We start from the raw sequence: 20,000 nt of genomic DNA on the forward strand, positions 1-20,000 counted from the left end.
TGTGTGTATATTGTATATGAACAATACTTGTGTTTGTTTTGATTTCACAAATTAACCTATTTCGTCTCTTTTATTATTGTCTTATATATATTTATCAATGGACGCCCATGTATTTATTTCGTTCACGTTTCCTAATTCATTTAGCCTTATTTCTTTTATAACAGCAACGATAAAAATGCTAAATCTCAGCCACATTCTTGAACAGTGATAAGAAATGTTAGCGGGCGTCGTCTGAGGAAAAAGGGGGCGGCAGAACAGCAAAAATTCTTTGAACCCGAATAAAACTGTTTATGGTAAATTTTATTTAACCCTTTAAAAATGAAGCTGCTGGGAACCAGCTCTGGTTTTATAGTATGGAATGTTTGTTTTAAAAGGGTCTAAATTAAAATCATCCAATGGAATTCCATGAAAATTTATGTTCCAAAGACCATCTTAAGAAACCTTTTTATTATAGTCACAAGGTTTGAAATGTTGGCACATGAGGCCTAGTCACTAACATCAATTTCAGTCTTCAAATAGTACATATTTCATCGACCTTGAAAGGATGAAACGTAAACTCGAATTCGGCGCGATTTGAACTTAGAAATAAAGATGGACGGAATGTCTTTAAGCATTTTGTCTGGTATTATAACGTTTATTATTTCTTTATTGCCCACAAGGGGCTAAACATAGAGGGGACAAAGAAGGACAGACAAAGGGATTAAGTCAATTACATCGACCCCAGTGCGTAACTGGTATTAAAATATACGTGCATATATACATGTTAATAGGGAGACACGAAGACTGGAAATATTCAGACGATGGACATTCATGTATAAATGTTTCGATATTCATATCTTCATTTATTAACAGAGCAGATTTACGTTCTTTTATTTGTTTCAGTCATTTGACTGCGGCCAGGACTTCTTCGTAAGCCTAGTACTTATTCTATCGATCTCTTTGCCAAACCGCTATGTGACAGAGACGTAAACACACAAGCATCGGTTGCCAAGCGATGTTGGGGGAACAAACACAGAAACACAAACATATACATACATACATACATACATATATATATATATATATATATATATATATATATATATATATATATATATATATATATATATATACGACGGGCTTTCAGTTTCCGTCTACCAAATCCACTCACAAGGCTTTGGTCGGCCCGAGGCTACAGTAGAAGACACTTGCCCAAGGTGCCACGCAGTGGGACTGAACCCCGAACCATGTGGCTGGTAAGCAAGCTGGGTGAAGGTGTTGTCTTACAAGTTCGACAGCTCTTTGCGTGGGCTCGAACTTACGTCATGATTTACGCAAATGTCAAGGACAGGCAACCAGAAGCAGATGAATAAAAATATTAGGAGAATCCAGCCTCCGTCATCAGTGTGGGTACTTAGGTATATCTATGTGTGTGTGTGTGTGTGTGTGTGTGTGTGTGTGTGTGTGTGTGTGTATCTGTTTATGCCTAATCAATATATTTCGGGAAAGGGTCTTCAATTTTTTTTTAAATACAAGTTAAAACACAATTATAAACCGCTGGGTCGTATTATAACTTGCTTTATTTTCGATTTAATAAAACGAATAAAACACAGATACACACACATGCATACACACACACACGTATATAAACACATATCTATCTATGCACGTGTTTATATATACAAGACGATATACTTCCGTATGGTCACGCGCGTGTATGTGTTTATAATGTAGCTTCTCATGGAGAATTGAATTTACGTTCGGTTTGCCATGTTTGTCTTTGATGAGTGTTGTTGCATATAAAATGTGAAGAATTGTGTCGTTATTTAAAATTCCTTGCACAGATGTTTGTTTTGCTGGTTCCAATATACACTTTATTAAATTTATGATTCCAAAGATAGCTTCGGTCAAAAAGTTCAAAAATAAATAATGATTAAAAATGATATCAAATATAACAAGGGGAATGTCTATATGTATATGTGCGTGCGTATGTGTGTTTGTGTGTGTGTGCGTGTGTGTGTATGTATGTGTGTGTGTGTGCGTGTGTGTGTGTATGTGTGAGTATCTGTGTGTGTGTGTATGTGTGTGAAGAAATTTTAAGAAAAATATGAGAGAAGCTAAAAATGAAAATGAACGATAAAAAAATATATTACCTTGGTTAGTGATTGATACGAAGAGGAATTTATTCACGAAGAAATGCATAAATGTATGTGTATATATATATATATATCTATGTCTACGTGCATATATATGTGTAAGTCTGTATAGATGTATATTCATACGAACACTTATATATATATATATATATATATATATATATATATATATATATATATATATATATATATACAGTATAACATAAAAACATATACGAACGTACACATATTTTCACAAAGGGAGAGAGGGAGAGGGAGAGAAATTGATAGATTGGTAAACAGATAATATATGTGTGTATATAGATATAACACATATAGAAGTAAAAATGTGTGATGCCTATGTTCATATATATATATATGAATATATATATATATATATATGTGTGTGTGTGTGTGTGTGTGTGTGTGTGTGTGTGTGTGTGTGTGTGTGTGTGTAAGATATATATGCATATGCTTGTATATATATATATATATATATATATATATATATATATATATATATATATATATATATATAGAGAGAGAGAGAGAGAGAGAGAGAGAGAGATAATATATATGTGTGTGTATCTGCGTAACTGGTTCTTAATTTATCGACCCCGAAACGATGAAAGGCAAAGTCGACCTCGGCGGAATTTGAACTCAGAACGTAACGGCAGACGAAATACCGCTAAGATTTTCGCCCGGCGGGCTAACGTTTCTGCCTGCTCGTCGCCTTTCATGCGTATCTCTGTCAGGAAGTCTTTTACCAGTAAGCGATTGTGAACTGGTGCACTGTCCTTGTACAGATGCCATCGACGCAGGTGAAAGAGCAGTGGAAATTTTGCGACGTTATGTTTTCCTGAACTTCTTCAAAATCTCCACCAAGTACTCTTTTTTTTTTTTGACGGTCTGGTCGAGGGAATCCAGCGAATATAAATGGCGCCCTTGCTGTCGAGAAAGGAGACTATGATGAGCTTTTTGGTAGAATTGCTTTGCCGAGTCTTCTTAGATCTAGGGGAAGTAGGATGCTTAGATTGGGTAGTGTCTGTTGATATTCGGATCTCCCGATCAAAGAAGGAGTTCCACCTTTCGTCAATGTCACCAAAACTCGAATATCCTTGGATTGGTTATAATGAGCTCAATCATATTCCTGCTGCTACCAAGGCGTCTTTCTTTCACTTCGTCTCTGAACACCCTATGAAGAAACTTCACAAATTTTGAGCATGTAGAGTTGCCACACTGATGTATCAGACTACACATATTGTCTATATAAATAATAGACCGTCTGAGAAAATTGCGAAATTTCTCAACCACCAATGACGTTCTGACATCTCTCTCCCTCTCATTTTTCTCATCATCTCTTCTCTTCTTCTCCACTGCGTTTGACCTTCTTGTGCCAGCGAAAAACATATGCACACGGCTTATACAAATGATTCCACAATGAGTCTTGACTATCTCACGAATGAAACATTTTTTGTCCAGTTTAACACAAGCCATTATTACATAGCGATCTTCCAAATAATCTTCACGTTCCCAATGCATTTTGCAAACTGGTCAGTTGTGAAAAGAAGGGTTTAACAATAATAATAATAATAATAATAATGATAATAATAATAATGATAATAATAATAATAATAATAATAATAATAATTATTATTATTATTATTATTATTATTATTATTATTATTATTATTATTATTATTATTATCATTATTATTACTATGTTTTATTGTTACTGCTGTTGCCGCCGTTGTTTGTGTTTTGTTAGTGCCGACTGATATTAGTTATGTTTACTGCTGAATATTTCATGTAATATTTCTTTTCTTGTTAATAGTGTTTTTTTTAGTTATTTATTTATTTTAGTTTTCTTTCTCTTGTATTCTCTCGTGTTCTTTATCTAGTAATAGTTATATATTTTTGACTGTAATAGAGGTTAGAACTAATTCGAAAAGTTCCACCAAGACGAAACATTGAATTTATAAAATAAATTGGTTCCATAAATAATTTAACGGGATACTAGAATTGTAAATATACTCGCTCTCTCTCTCTCTTTCTCTCTCTCTCTCTCTCTCTCTCTCTCTCTCTCTCTTTCTCTCTCTCTCTCTCTTTCTCTCTCTCCCTCTCTCTCTATGTATGTATGTATGTATGTATCTATCTATCTATCTATCTATCTATCTATCTATCTATCTATCTATCTATCTATCTATCTATCTGTTTGTGTAGGTATAGCAAAGCACTAGCCATAGACAGAAACAGAGTAGAGGGTGAACTAGTTAAGAAGCTAGAAGAGGCAATTAGAAGTGGCATCGCATCCGACGTTTTGGCGGCGAGGTTGGCCCTTGACCAACACTTCAACGCCAAACACGAAGGGTGCGTTGTCAGGGCTAGGATGCGTGCTCTAAGAAACGAAGGTGTTGGAGCCGCACGAGAGGCCCGGGTGGCGGAGGCGCAACAGGGCAACAAAGCCACCATTCGGTCTCTGGTGGACGAACAGGGGCGCGAGCTGCTCGAGCCAAGCAAAATGTGTGAGGCCTTTCAGCGGCACTTTGCTCGACTGTTTGGGACGAATGGCGAGCGAGAACGCAGGGTGGACTTCAGTGCCTACCTGCACAGCCTGCCACGACTCTCGGCAAGAGAGGCGGAGTGCTGCGAAGGTGCCATCACGGCGGCGGAAGTGAGGGACGCGATGGCGGGATGCTCGAGGGACAAATCTCCGGGTTTGGATGGTCTGCCCTACGAGCTTTACAACTGTAAGCCAGACTTGTTTGGAGACGTCTTGGTGGCGGTGTACTGCAATTGGCAGCAAAACGGGAGCATTCCCGGTTTTGTGAGTCGAGGAGCCGTAACGCTGCTGAAGAAAGATCCAAACAAGGGGGACGTCATAGATAACTTTAGGCCCATCACTCTGCTCAATGCAGACTTGAAAATTTTGGCCAAGGTGTTAGCCAAGCGGTTGGCGCTTGTCATCGAGAAACTGATCGGCAAGGCGCAAACGTGCGCGGTGCCGGGCAGGAGCATCCATGACAACCTCCATCTGATGCGCTACATCATAGAGAGGGTAGTTAAGGAACCTGGCATGGGTGGGGCCCTGATCAATTTAGATCAATCGAAAGCTTTCGATAGGGTAGACCATCAATACTTGGAGGCTGTCCTCATAGCAGCCGGCTTCGGTCCCATTTTCCGCGGCTGGATGGCTGCCTTGTACAGAGGCATCCGTTCGGTAGTTCGCGTCAATGGGCATCTATCAAGACCCTTCGACATTGCACGTTCGGTCCGTCAGGGATGCCCCCTCTCGTCGCTTCTGTACGTGTTGACTCTCGAGCCACTACTGCGGAAGCTGGCGACGCTGAGGGGCATCCCGCGAGAGTTGGGATGCGGGACGAGCGTGTCGGCATACGCGGACGACGTCACCGTCATAGTGTCTAGCCAAAAGCACATCGAGCTTGTCGGCGAGACACTGAGAGACTACGAAGCGGTAACGGGAGCGAAAATCAACCGGGATAAGTCCGTGGGCTTGCGGCTCGGCACCTGGAGAAGCAACCCCATGCCGTCAAGTAGCGCCTCCGTCGTGGGACGTTGGACTGACGGTCCGGTTGAGATGCTCGGGGTCTGGTTTGGTCCAGACCTCCAAACGGAGAAGAACTGGGACGAGATAACGAGAAGGGTGGCCACTCTAGCCCGGCAATGGGCCGAGAGGAAGCTTTCCCTGAAAGGTCGGGCGGAGGTGGCGAACACGTACATCGCGTCCGTCATCTACTACCGCCTGACCGTCGTTCCTTGTCCCGACCCTACCATCACCAAACTGGAGCGCATCCTCTTCCGCTTCTTGTGGAAAGGAAGCGTTCCGATGGTTAGGCGATCCGTTTGCTGCCAACACCCGTTAAAAGGAGGACTGGGCATGCCGTGGTTGATGATGCGCAGACACGCGCTGAGACTGCGACATCTCCGGCTCTACGTAGACAGCGGTGAACAGGTGTGGTCACCGTTTGTGCGGCGCGCTTTCCCGCAGCTCGTCTCCATGACCGAACTGCAGTCATGGATCAAGAAGAGGCCGAGGAAGGGCGAATGGCACCGCGAGTGTCGCGCTGCTCTTCGGCAACTCCAACAACCCGGGTCAACCTTGAGCGACTGCATCACAACTAACGCATTCTATAGTGGATTAGTGGAGGGAAGGTACGACGACGATCTCGGGGCGAACCTGGGCGTCGACGAGGAATACCTGACCCGCCTGTTTAAGACGACCTTCGGGCCGGGACCTATGGACAACTTCCAGAGATCCCTGGCCTGGCAGTGCTATCGAGAAGCACTACCCGTTCGGGATAAGCTCTACAGGCATGGCTCGAGAAACACGGGGCCGACCTGTCCGAGATGCCGGCAGAGCGACGAAACCGTTCTGCACGCACTCGTACAGTGTCCCACCATTTCCGAGCTGTGGGCTTACGTCGAACAACTGCTATCGCGTGTGGGACGAGTCGGTCTATCAGCCGAGTCTATCGTGAATATTGTCGCGCCTCCTTCCTTTAAACGGGAAGGAAGAGCTATTTTCATCGTACTTGTGGCTATGGCGAAAGAATGTGTATGGTGGACGCGTCTGAAAGGTCTAGAGACAAAGACTTTCCTCTCTGGGCAATCTCTCATCAACTTCTTCAAGTATCACCTGAAGAGGAAGTTGAGAGTAGAAATGGAAGTCTTGTCTAGTGAATGCTTCAAAAAAAGATGGGTGAATGTAGCAAGGATGGCACGTGTGAACGACGGAGCCATCTTGAGCATAACCCTATGAACAAGAAAAAAAAATAAAACAAAAAGGCAAAAGAGAGTCACTTACTGTTATAGTTTCTTCAATGAGAATATTGACCAAGGTTACCGTGGTCTTTTCCGTGGGCTTTTCCTTCCACGGCTAAACCTAAACTGTCCTCCCCTCTTTTTACACGAGAACATTACTGTGTGATACACGATCCCTATTGATCGGCCTTTCCTTTTCTTTTTTTTTCGATCCCTTTTGATCGAACTGCCCCTTTTTCCCTTCCTACGATCCCTTTTGATTGACACCACCAATTTTTTTTTTTTTTTTTTTTTTTTTTCCTTCCTTCCCCCTCCCAAAAAGAAAAGCTCTACATTGTATTTGTCCCATCTTCGTTGAGCCCTGTGTGGCTAATAAAAGAAATGTATCTGTTTGTGTGTCTGTGTCTGTCTGCGTATCTGTCTATCTATCTATCTATCTATCTATCTATCTATCTATTTATCTATCTATCTATTTATCTATCTATCTATCTATCTATCTGTCTACCTCTGTCTCACACTGTCTCTCTCTGTCTTTGTCTGTCTATCTTTCTATCTATCTCTCTCTCTCTCTCTCTCTCTCTCTCTCTCTCTCTATTCAAATACACACATGCATGCAGTTATATATACTTACGTTCATACACGAATATACGTGTATATTTGTGTCTCTGCGTCTTTGTGTATACATATATGAGGAAATATTAAATGGGTAAGATGGAATCAGAGATGATGTTGTTCATGGTGATGATGATGATGATGATGATGATGATGATGATGATAATGTTCAATATCATAACAATAATAATAATAATAATAATAATAATAAGAAGAAGAAGAAGAAGAAGAAGAAGAAGAAGAAGAAGAAGAAGAAGAAGAAGAAGAAGAAGAAGAAGAAGAAGAAAAAGAAGAAGAAGAAGAAGAAGAAGAAGAAGAAGAAGAAGAAGAAGAAGAAGAAGAAGAAGAAGAAGAAGAAATGAAGAGTTTGAGAGGATGAAGAACAAAAAAATGATGTTAACTCTGCTTTTTTCTGTTTTACGACACCGTCTGTTTAATATGAAGGTTTGTCTCATTGATTTTTTTAAAATACCACACTTGTGCAGTGTTAGAATATTACTGGAGCTAGGTTTAAAAAAACAGCAAAACATTAATATATGCATATATATATATATATATATATATATATATATATATATATATATCAATGCTTGTACTGAACTCTGCTATTTCACTCTATTTAACTCTCTCATGTCTCCTCTGAAGAAGGGATATCCCTCATATCTCTCAAACAGCTGTAAGAATACCTTTCTCTTTATAAATATCCTAGAAACTTCACACTGCCTTGGTTTCGTAGTCTCTTTTTATCTAACACACACACACACACACACACACACACACACAAACAGATGCATATATATATATATATATATATATATATATATATATATATATATATATATATATATATATATATATGTATGCATATGTATTTCGCCATGATAGATTGCTAGCCACTAAACCTTTTTTATTTTCTCTCCCTGTTTATTTTTGTGTTCCTTACTGTTGCAGAGCGTAAGCTGGAAACGTAAAAGACTTCTAGCAACGTCATTTGCTACATCCCCTGCTCTTTCTGCCCTTCTCTGTACATCGGTCGAACAGGTCGCCGCTTGTTTGACCGGTTCACAGAGCACCTCGTTGGTTTTGTTATCTCACGCGAGTTCACTGAGAAATTGAACAAACCCTTTATCATAGACAATCCACCATGATTATTTCAGGTGTTTAGAGATATATTATACAAGGTGTCATTTTCCCTCTTTTAAGAAAATAAAGTAATTTTGAGGGAGATCTCGCGGGTATTTCTATCGGCTCGATCTACTACATAAATGTACCCTGATTTTTGTTACGAAGGCCTATATGTACGTTCATATTGCTTCCGTTATTTTTATGATTTTTGCTATTGTACAAGCTTCCATATATTTTTGAAAGATATTTTTTGACTTATTCATTTTCCAGACGATAATAAAACTACTCTACATATATTTGTGTTTTTTTTGTGTATTTTACCATTTCATTTTTTTTTTCTTGTACCATTCTTTTATATGTTTATATATTTATTTATCTAATTTCTGAAGAAATATTCTAATTAAAAGATAAGTCGTAGTTGACGAAATGGCAGAATTTTGCACATTTCAAAGATTTCACTTGCTGGTTCTCGCACTTTTTACACTAGAATGTTGTATACGTGTCTCTCTCGGTGTTTGTCTGCCTGTCTCTTTGTCTGACTGTCTGTGAGGATAACTTTTTAAAAGTTTGTTTCTTGATTCCGAATATTTTTTCTTAATAATGTTTATAGTTTATTCCGATAAATCTAATATACTTATACGCTAGCGACGCAATTTGCAGCCATATATATCGTGGTGGTCGTCGTCGTCGTTGTCGTCTTCGTTGTCATCATTGTCGCTGGTCGTCGTAGTCGTCATCACTACCACTGCCTATGGCATCATCATCATCATCATTGTCTTCTTCTTCTTCTTCTTCTTCTTCTTCTTCTTCTTCTTCTTCTTCTTCTTCTTCTTCTTCTTCTTCTTCTTCATCGTCTTCTTATGACATCATCATCATCACCGACACTAACAACACCAACAACAACTCCACTACCACCCTCGCCGTCATAATCATCATCATCATCATCATCATCGTCATCATTATTATTGGCAATGTTAGAGGTGAACTGGTAACAACGATAGCGTCGTCGGTGAAAATGCCTGGCAGCATTCATTCCGTGTATTTATGTTCCACGTTCAAATCCCGCAGAGATCAACTTAGCGTTCCAAAACTTCGGGGTCGATAAAATTAGTACAAGTGGAGCAGTGAGATCAATGTTATCGATTCATCTCCTCCGCAAAATTTCCAACGATTATAAATATTCTTTTCTACTCTAGGCACAACACCCGAAATTTTGGGGGAGGGTGGAGGCCAGTCGATTAGATCGACCCCAGTATGAAACTGGTACTTCGTTTATCGACCCCGAAAGGATGAAAGGTAAAGACGACCTCGGCGGAATTTTAACTCGGAACGTAATTACCGACGAAATACTGCTAAGCATTTCGTCCAGCGCGCTAACGGTTCAGCCAACTCGCCATCTTAACGATTATAAATATTATTCTTTTCTACTCTAGAAACAAGGCCCGTAATTTTGGGGAAGGGGCCCAGTCGCTTAGATCGACCCCAGTACGCAACGATAGCGTTTCGTAAAAAGCTACATGCAGTATTTCTTTTACCGAATTACGTTCGTAGTTCAACCTTCGCCGAGACCCACTTTGCCATTCAACTTTTTCGGTATTGGTATATTTAAGTATCAGTCAAACAACGTGAGCGAAAAATCGATTAAACCCCCATCTTCTAAAAATGTGTTTCATTCTTTTTTTAAATATCATTACAACACCATGTATGTTTTCCAATTTCTTTACGACGAACACAGCAAATGAATTCTTTGAAAAGATGTGACCATATATATGTATATATGGTCATATATACATACATACATTTATATATATATATATATATATATATATATATGAACATGTAGGTATTGATGTATGCATGTATATAGATAGATACATGCATACATACAACAGAAACACACAAACACACAAACATACATATGAGTGTGTGTGCATGTGTGTGTGCGTGTGTGTGTGTGTGAGTGTGTGTGTGTGTGTGTGTGTGTGTGTGTGTACGTGTGTCAGTGTATGTGAGCGAGATTAGGCGTGCTTGCGTTCACATGCTTATCTACGTATTGAAACGCGTGTTTTTGAGTGTGTATGTCTATGTGTATACATGCATCTTTTTAGGCTTATGCACGTGCATGTATTTCTGTCAGCATGTCGTACGTATATATACTTATGCATTTCCGTGTAGTATGAACGCATGCGTGCCTGTACATTTATAGTTTGAAAATTATTATTTTCATATGCGTGTATCTAAGCATATATGCATATGTATTCATACATCTATATAAATTCATATATATATATATATATATATATATATATATATATATATATATATATATATATATATATATATATATATATATATATCTACAGGCGTGCATTATGTGCTTGTGTGTGTGTGTGTGTGTGCGTGTGTAGTTGTGTGTGCGTGTGTAGTTGTGTGTATGTGTGTCGTTGTGCACTTAACTAGACACGGAAAAATCTAACATGTACACATCACAAACGCGATGCATTCGCTGATAACATGGCTTCTGTGCGCGCAGCGCGTTTGGTATGTTGTCTTATCTGAACTTTGACGGCGCTAGATTGAAAAGGAAAGAAACAAAGAATCGTAATGGAAAAGGAATATGTAAGAAGGAGTGTATATCAGAAGAAGGAGTGTATATCAGAAGAAGGGTGTGTGTATATATATATATATATATATATATAGCGTGGGGTAGAGATATATAACAAGAAGTAATTGAAGAGCAAATGGATGTAAAGGCCAAAAGAGAAAAAAAAGATTAAGTAGAAGAAAACGCAAAAAGATTAAATACTGCTGGTAGTAGTAGTAGTAGTAGTAGCAGCAGCAGCAACAGCAGCAGCAGCAGCAGCAGCAGTAGTAGTAGTAGTAGTAGTAGTAGTAGTAGTAGTAGTAGTAGTAGTAGTAGTGTTTATAGTAGCAAGAAATCTTATTGTAGCGGTAATTATTATTTCGTCCGCCCCTGCGTCCAGAGTTCAAATTCTGCCGAAGTCGACAATGCCTGTCATCCTTTTGGATTCCGTGAAATTCTGGGGTCAATGTAATCGACCAATCCCCTCCCCGAAAACCTTCAGGCCTTCAGTTATCAACAGGATGATAACACCCAAAATAACAAACCCCACACCAAAACATGAAGCCTAATCGTTAGATAACAATAACCAATGCATGAGATCCGGAACATGTCCGTGATGCTTATATAATCTATGTGAGGAATTCCAATGTTAACAGCAGCAAAATCCGAGAGAGGATGTAGGCGTGGAGCTAAAGTGTTTTGATATGTTTTGTAACAGATACGTTTCTTGTAACGCAAAGGTCTTCTAAGTTGTAACTGTGGTAAGTATATATGTAAACATACTAACATATACATAAATATACATGTATGTACATACATATCTTCGTGTGTGTGTTTGTGTGTGAAAGGAGAAAGAGAGATGGAGGGAGAGACGAACATAGAGAAAGAGAGAAAGAAAGTGACATAATCCTACGCTAGTCTTCCCTGTGCTACTTACGTATGCCTTCATGTGTACGAACATCTAATACACGGAAACTTAACGACTTTATAATACACATACATACACACACATTAATAGAGACTTATACACACACATACACACACACATAGCGTTAATACAAACAAATAATGATACCTTTGTCTGTAAGGAATTTTTCAATCAATTCCACAAATTGTGAATAACGGCGCGGAGGAACGAAGTTAGATTTTTTGCATAATTCTTATATTCCTAGGATGTAGAATCGAGGTGAAAAGTCTGGCAATTAAAGATAGATTTCCACTGTAAAAGACGAAGGATATATATATATATATATATATAGTTATGAAACACGTGTAATCTTTTTATTATATTTATCTTATGATATTTACTTTACTTTATATTATACTCATTTATTGTGCTTTTAATTATTAATTTTTCTATATGTGATAGTGGATTTTCATCGATGAGTTCTTGAAAATTGGTTATTTTCCCTAAAACTATATATATATATATATATATATATATATATATATATATATATATATATATATATATATATATAAATATATATATATATATATGTATATATATATATATATATATATATATATATATATATATATATATATATATATATATATATATATATATATATATATATATATATATATATATATATATATATATATATATATATATATATGTGCTTTTGGCCTACGATGCCACTGTTAGTTTTTTCTTCGAACTGATAGTCAAAATGCTTAGCGGTATTTCGTCTGTCTTTATGTTCTCAGTTCAAATGCCGCTGTAGTCGACTTTGTCTTTCATCCCTTCAGGATCGTTAAAGTATGTATCAGTGAAACATTGGAATCGATGTAATTGACTCATCCCTTCCTCCAAAATGGCTGCTCTGGTGGCAGGTAGCATTTTACAGGTATAACATCATATTCAAAGAATAGTATGACATTTCATTATAACCTTTTATATCCGTGTTTCACGTGGACTATGCTCAAGTCTGAAGGAATTATCTTTGACTTAAATCCAGCAAATAATATAAATATAAACGTCTGTGAAGCTAAAGACTTTATGAATTGTTAATGCTAGTAAACGCAAAAGAGAAATGATATCGGGTGTATACAACTGCATATAGTGTAATTGCTACCGACACACCAATTGCTGTGGGAAATAAATGGCAAGCTTATTTTGCTTCAGTTCCTGCAACCGATCATGGAATGAATCGGTTCCATTGTTGCTCCAAATATTACATGTGCCATGTTTATACTTCGCAATGTTCCCTCATCACATTGCAATGATGTCTTTTCAACTGAAAGATATCCGCTTACAGAGTCTTATTTACTGCCATATAAAGTAGAATGACAATACTCGAGGGATTATTCAATAAATACAAGGAAGTTAGTGATACACGTATCAACAAAATACTTCATTGATTTCTGCTTATTATTGCCAGAAACATGAATGAATACAGGCATCGAACAACAACCGTCTTTCCGCTGGCAATAAACATACGTTTTTCAACCTATCGCCGTTTCTCTTTGTACAAATGCTGCAAAAATAATAGCACTCTACTTTTCTAGATTTCCTCTAATTGTCCTCATTGATATTTTTAAATTTTTCTGCCGGGGGGGGGGGGGGGAATTAAAGAAGTAGAGTCGAAACATTTTCTTGGGCATTGGGAAGAAAAACCAGGCTGAGTTTATTTTAACCATTCGACTCAGAAAACGGCTCACGAAAGCTGTTAAGACATTAAGGCCATACTGCATCAGATTCCTACTCGTAAGAATCAATCGCATTTATTCTTAAGAATCACGGGCGCCATTCAAAAAGATAATAAATGTAAAAAAAGGGTGATTTGTAGTATTAAACAGTGTGAGATTGTGATGCTCCTTTTTTTATGGGGGGTGGCGGGTATATTCAAGAAGCAACTGTCCTGCGTTTAGACACAGAAAATGCGGGTAAAATACTTTCAAAACAATGACCCAGATAAAATCAGTGTTTCTAGTATAATGATTCTGAATTTGAACAAGCATTGAATCGGGAATATCAGAATATGCTCTCTGTAGTCCAAAGTCAGAATTAGAGGTACAAAATGTATTTGAACAGAGACAAATATAAGAATGATACTGCAAAAATATGAAATACTGTGAATCTGAAAGGTATTTTAATGTGAGTGAGGTTTGTAGCGAGAAGGTCGCTGGCAGGAATCCAAAAATCACTCCAGCTTTCACATCATCATCATCATCAGCCTACGATCAATCCAAATCCTTTGGATTCATATAGCTGATTACCAAATTACCGAAATCACATCTTCAATAATCGGGAGGGCCAGTTAGTCACACGGTCACTCATATACAGATGAGTGGACAGACGCTACGGGAAAAATAAAGTGTATTACTCAAAAGCACATCGTATAGCCCGGTCCGCAGATCGCATAACCACAATTTTAGAGATCGTGAGTGCAATACCCTCGCCACTAGGCCACGCCCGTTTACTGAAGGTGCCATATATATACATGTATATTTGCATATATATATATATATATATATATATATATATATATATATATATATATATATATATATATATATATATATATATATATGTATATATCGCTAGATAGATAGATCGATAGATAGATAGATAGATACCCAATCCAGTAAAACTATAGATTCAAACTCGGGATGGTTCCAAGTGTAGCTTTTAAACTCCCTTTTGTTCTTATGCGTACATAGACGCACACTCACTCACTCACACGCACACACATATACACATGCACACAGACACACCTGTCTGTGCCTTTTACGTTTGATTTTCACCCCCACCAATGTTTGACAATTGTTATTGGTTTGTTTACATCCGTATAGTCTAGCGGTTCGGCAACATGGATCAATAGAATAATTACCAGATTTTAATAAAATAAAAATCAAACAAACAAAAGTACTGGAAACGGTATGTTCGACTAAATCGTTCAATGCGGTGCCCCAGAATGGTCGCAGTCCAATGATTGAAACAAGTCAACCATGCAAGCTATATCACTAATAAACGTCTTTACAATTATGAGTTTCATAATCATTGAGAAGTTTTGCTAGAAGAATAAATGCATTTTATAAAATACTGGCGAGTGTTTTGAAGAATAGAGCGATTAATGATGTATAGTCCGGCTTCAGACCACATAGAGCCAGCATTATTAAAAATATTCATTCACACCTGCCGCACGAACAAAAGTCATACAGTGGTACCATATGTGGCTCGTTTAAATAAAGAAGGCAGCAATTCAAGATATTCTACAATTCTATCAATTGCCAAGCCACATGATTTGAGTTGACCCTTACGGTCATGGAGAGTACGGAGAAGAATGAAAAGCCAAACAGTATCCTCCTAGTTCTTTGGCAACATGTTTTATTATTATCGTTCTGACGGTGATGCAGATTCAGATGCGGATGATGATGATGATGATGATGATGATGATGACCAGGCACCATACACACTTAATGGCGTTAGAGAACTTAAACGTTTAAAACTGTTTGTGGAAAATAACTTAGCTAACATGGAGGACAGGAAACCATCTGAATGCTGGAAAAGATATACCAGCATCATGATAATCCGTGCCAGGTATCGAAACATCGGCCTCATGACTATTGCTAACATCCTCTTTCCTTGTATATATGTTAATATATATATATATATATATATATATATATATATATATATATATATATATATATATATAGATAGATAGATAGATAAATAGATATAGATATATATGTATGTGTTAATATGTTTGTCTGTGCGTGTGTGCTTGTGTGTGTGGTTATGTGTGTGTTGTTACATGTGTGTGTGCGTGTCTGTGTGATAGTAGTGGTAGTAGAAGTATTGGTAGTGGTGGTGGTAGTGGTGGTGGTAGTGGTGGTGGTTGTGGTGGTCGTAGTAGTGGTGGTGGTAGTTGTAGTTGTAGTAGTAGTAGTAGTAGTAGTAGTAGTAGTAGTAGTAGTAGTAGCAGTGCTGCTGGTGGTGGTGGTAGAAGTAGTAGTGGTAGTGGTGGTGGTGTGGTAATATCTTTCGTCATAGTATTAGCAGGAACTTTATTGCATAATATATTTCTAAGATTACAAATTATGATGATTACAACGATATTGATGATGATGATGATGAAGAGGAGGACGACGACGAGAAGGGAGAGGAAGCAGACTGTTTTTATCATCATCGTCATCATCATCCGTATTGTCACCATTATCATCATCATAATAGTGATCACCATAAGGACGTGAGCAAAATGACGAGACGCGATAATGTTCATGAAGATAAAGTGGAAGAAGAGTTAATCGGCAGGATGGGGAGGAGGTGGATGTAGAAGAGGAGGATGCGGAGGAGGATGCGGAGGAGGAGGAGCAGGAGGATGTGGAGAGGGAGGATACTGAGGATGAGGAGGTGGATGTGGAAGAGGAGGGGGATAGGAGGCGAACATCATGAAGGCGGATGACGACAGTGCTGATGTGAAATTTAAACTTATTTACAAAAATCACTTCGAAGGCTGTGTGTATGTATGTATGTATGTATGTAATATGTATGTATGTGTGTGTATGTATGTATGTATGTATATATGCATGTATGTATGTATATGTGTATATGTGTGTGTATGTGCGCATTTGCGTGTATATGTATATATATATATATGTATGTGTGTACGTATACATATATATATCTATATGTACATATGTATATATGTATATATGTACACATACATATATATGTAAATATATATATATATATATATATATATATATATATATATATATATATGTATATATATATATATATATATATATATATATATATATATATATATATGTATGTATGTATACAAACAATTATATACAATTTTATATATATATATATATATATATATCACAAATATAATTACGCACATACACGCATATATAACAAATATGGGTACATACTATATATATATATGTGTGTGTGTGTGTGTGTGTGTGTAGACAACCGACAACTGATGAAGGGTCTTTTTTTTATGTTACTTGTCTTCTTTTCTATTTGTTTCTGTCGTTGCTGCGTTTTGAACTCATTTGTTTTCGTATGTCCTGTTGTTTACCGTTGGTGACGCCCTGTACCCATACATGCGTATATATATGCATATGTATATATATATATATATATATATATATATATATATATATATATATATATATATATATATATATATATATATATATATATAGTGAAGTATATTTGCCACTAGCGTGTGTGTGTTTTTGTACGCTTACATACATATACACATATACCTATAGATATAATAATTAATATACATAAATGTGCGTGTCTATGTGCCTCTGTATATGTTTGTACGTGTATACGTTTGTGTTTTGATCTCGTATGAGTCAATGCATATCAAAATTATCCCCGTGTTTCTGTATTATATGTTCGGTATACACAACTCAGTACCAACCTACACATACTCACTTTACGTACATTTGTTCAACATTATAGAAATATAAGAACGACACACGGGAAGGACAACCTTTGTGCTTCAACACATTGTTCAACGAATTGAATACGAACATTTTGCAATCCCCTTAAATCACTGCTTTTATTTCCGTGTCACGAATTATTCACACTGTGTTATGTTGGCAGCGATGGCGAAAATTATGTTTATCACCGTCTCCTTCAATCTTGTCAGATATATTTAAAGGAATGAATGAGGTTGCTAAGAGAGAACGTTTTATAACCATTACGTTGTAACATCTCTGATATGATAACGAGCTATTGTAGAAGATAAAAAATGTTATTAATTTCTTATTAGCGAACGCAATGAATGATATACGTCGATAATATATTAGTTGAAATAAGAGCGTAGTTTACTCACACACCGCCATTTTGAGATCACGCTCTACCATCGTCGTGACGTTGTCTGCTATTTAAAACACTTTACGAATTCTACTGGGCGAATATCTATGGCTGGAAAAGAAAGAGATTCGTTGGTTCCATACGTGTATGTTGATAAAGGATTAGATTTTACCAGATTTATTAAACAATCAATTGTAAAGATAAAATGCAAGGCAATTCATTCGGTAATGCAACACTATAGCATTGTCATCGATCATATATATTGCTTTCATGTTTTGGCACAAGACCAGCAATTTATGGAGATGGCTTAAGTCGATTTTATCGAACCAAGTAACCAGGTGGTACTTAGTTTATCGATTCCGAAAGGATGAAAGGTAAACTTGATCTTGGTGGAATTTGAACTCAGAACATAAAAACGGACGAAATGCCGTTAAGGATTTTGCTCGGCTTGCTAACGGCTAATGTCAGCTTGCCATCTTACAGCTCATTTATATTAAACAAAATCATATGGATCTCAGTTGGTTTCGACGATGACAGTTCAGTTGTTTGATCAACTGAATTATTGAGTTAATAATTTAGCATAGAATATATTTATGGCCGAGTATTCCACGGATCTCTTCGCTATTAATCTTCAGACAGGACCAGCAGGTTGTTGCATTCATGATCACAAGAACGTGGTTTCAATACCAGGACTTGAGATAAACGCTTCAGGTTGCTCCTGTTCATTCAGGACTGGCATCTCGTTCACGGGTGGTGGTGTAACCTCGGCAAATGCGTCTACACATACATGCATAGATGCACATGTATTATATATATATATATGTGTGTGTGTTTGTGTGCGTGTGTGCGTGTGTGTGTGTGTGTGTGTGTGTGTGTGTGTGTGTGTGTGTATGTATGTATATGTATATATGTTCCAAATTTGTTTAAATGTGTATCGAATAATATATCAGTTGAATAAAGTTACAGGGTTTGGTTTTCACGTTTTTAATAATTGTATTAAATTTTATTTTTTTTGCAATGTTGAAGTGTCTTAAATATTAAAAAGAATATTTTGTAATGTTCATAAAGTTCAATTAGCGCTTTCATACGTTTGTTTATATATTCTTTTATTCTTTTATTCTTTTACAATTTTAACCCAGTGGCCGTGGGCATACGTACATACATACATATATAGGTATGTATGGATAGTTGATAGATAGAGAGATAGATAGATAGATAGATAAATAGATAGATAGATAGATAGATAGATAGACAGACAGACAGATAGATAGATAAACAGAGTGACAGAATGACAGAGTGTCATACAGACAGAAAGAAGGCCAAACAAACAGGCAAAAAGAGAGACAGACAGACAGGCTAATGGATAGACAGACAGGAATATAACTAATAGATAGGTACATAAATGCGCATAGTTATGCGAATGGGTAAATCACACCTATATATGATTATATATAATGCAAATCGTTGTCTATATGAAAGCACAACACAACACCAAAAAATACTGCCCACATTAAATACATATATGCATATACACACGCCCATATACATACATAACACACATCACGTTATATTATATGATTATTTCATATATATATATATATATATATATATATACATATATATATATATATATATATATATATATATATATATGTATATTACGTTCATAATATTATATCAGGCTTATTCACTTTAACTTCTCTGCCTCAGTCTCTCGCATGTATAAACCATTTCCTTCAGACATTTATTAAAAGAGCAGCAATGTTATCAGTAAAAAGCTAATTCAAAAGCATTTGCTCCAACCACACATAACATTTCATCTCATTTCATCTTATCTCATGTACTTTAGCTCTAATTACGTTTTAACGATTATTGCCAGAAATTATATTTTATGATTTCATGATACCACAAACACCGAAACCCACCAATCTGATGCGCGCACATATGTATATATATATATATATATATATATATATATATATAT

This window comes from Octopus bimaculoides, chromosome 13 (assembly GCF_046866305.1).
Source record: "Octopus bimaculoides isolate indiv1 chromosome 13, ASM4686630v1, whole genome shotgun sequence".
NCBI classification, from domain to species: Eukaryota; Metazoa; Mollusca; class Cephalopoda; order Octopoda; family Octopodidae; genus Octopus; species Octopus bimaculoides.